This window comes from Penaeus monodon, chromosome 21, assembly GCF_015228065.2.
Source record: "Penaeus monodon isolate SGIC_2016 chromosome 21, NSTDA_Pmon_1, whole genome shotgun sequence".
Lineage (NCBI taxonomy): Eukaryota > Metazoa > Arthropoda > Malacostraca > Decapoda > Penaeidae > Penaeus > Penaeus monodon.
Window position 1 is genome coordinate 36,719,665 of NC_051406.1, and position 1,912 is coordinate 36,721,576.

General features: G+C 38.4%; 1 long non-coding RNA gene across 1 annotated transcript in view; it reads right to left on the minus strand.

Annotated features, from left to right (window-relative positions):
• The window catches only part of LOC119586737, a 5,430-nt gene extending 4,277 nt beyond the window's left edge, over positions 1-1,153 (minus strand). The window contains exons 1-2 of the long non-coding RNA XR_005229963.1: positions 1,050-1,153; positions 566-669 (exon numbers count right to left, since the gene is read on the minus strand). This is a non-coding gene — a long non-coding RNA (uncharacterized LOC119586737). The remainder of the gene's footprint in view (positions 1-565; positions 670-1,049) is intronic.
• Positions 1,154-1,912: the final 759 nt, after the last annotated feature.

Consider the following 1,912-nt stretch of genomic DNA (forward strand, 5'->3'; position numbering starts at 1 on the left):
ACTGAATTAATGGAATGTATTATCAATGCAAGATATTGATCTCATTCCTAGTATAATCCTCTTAATCATCTACATAATTTCTTCTCCTGATTAACAGTTCCATTCTTAGCCTAAAGTATTAACTAAGCAAATATTCATATACACATACTATCCTTTTTTAAACACTTGTCTATTAAAGAAAAAATAGATTCTGACACAAGTATAAACATATTCTTCTGAAAGCCAAAAACCAGCCAAGAACAGTTCTACTATTTCTTTTAAAATGCAGAACACCACAAACATTTAAATAATAATTTTCAGCACTGGGCTTTCTGCAAACTAATAAAAAGGAATGTTCCCTCATGACACTTTCTGCACAGTAAAATAACAGTAAATGAACTGCAAAAATAATACAAAACACACCCAGCACAAAAGCAATAATAATTGGTGAAATCAGTATAAAGCCACTTCTGATCATTTTTGGATGTCTTATTTTAAGAATTCCAGTTAAAAATGCAACACCTTTTCCAGCTGAAATCTTTAATAACTGTAATTTGGGGAACATCAAAAAAATTCACCACCATACCTGAGCAAATGGGTTGGCCGTGAGAGCTGAATGGAAGTGGGGACAGCCTGCGGCATGCCATTGGCAAAGAAAGGATTTGGGACACCACTTCCTGCCATACCACTCTATGGGATCACAAGAATCAAACATGAAGCAAGACATACTGAAGCTAACTATATATGAAATGTGATGTATTCCACTGTATTTTTTATGCATTTGCCATAAATTGATTTAATTTCTATTATCTATGAAAAAGCTATCAGATAAAGAACAAGGGAAATGCTCTTAACTAGTTTAAAGATGATTTGAAAACACTGGCAAGGTTGACCAAATCTGGAACATATAACACTAAATGACAAACTAGTTGTCCTCTAAAACAGTAAAAAATGAAGAAAAAAATACAATGATGCTGGCAGTATTACACTAACTAATTTTTACTTCAACAGTTGGCATGATTCAATTCTAGCTTCAACTATAGAATATGTTCAATCATAACAATGCTTACTTGAGCCATAAACATCATGTTCTGTTGCTGTGGGGCCATAACCCCTCCATTCTGTATACCCATTGGAGCTTGAGGCATGGGTTGGCCAGGAGGTGCCCCCCCCACAATAATGAAAAATGTTGGGAACCCCTGATTTAGCGGGATTTTTTTTTTCTTCTTACGTATTAGCGATTTTAATTTCTTTTCAACGGGAAAATGAGAAACTTTTGCTCTTATGTCTAGCGGATTTTAAAGTCCAGTCCAGCAGTTTCCTGGAAATATCAGTGGCAACACTGCTCCCAAGAATCGTGTCGTTTATTTACCTTACCGAGAACCAAGCTCGACGTCGCCTCCTTCAGGGAACAGTTCTTTCCAGGGTACAATGGAAGGCGGTGGTCCTGAAGGCGAGCAAGGATTTTCGTCTGTTTCTTTACGCATTGTCTGTTCCTTGTGTGCCGTTGTGGATATCGTTTGACATCATATTTAGGTTACGCACATCAGCGTGTGTATTATTGTCATCTGATGGATCTATCACCTGCTGCTTGGCTAGAGGATTCATATCTCTTATCAGTGAATCAGCGAATGTGTGGCTTCTACTCGAGGCGAGAGTGGATCAGTCTAGCGGGATTAAGAGCAGTCAGATAAGGGCGAATACCACACAGCATCCTCATAAAAAGGAATATCAACCCTGGGTGGCTGAAGGCTCGCTCTGCTCAGTCGCCTCATTTTTAGGACCCTGACAGTTCAACTTCATCCTTTCCGATTACTAATTGTGAAATATCTTGGTTCAAATGTGAGCTTTTACTCTGCTCCAAGGTAATGGCCTCTTTCCCTTCTCGTTCGATGCTGTGTCGAGCGGCTCCGACTTATTTCTTTGAGGTCAG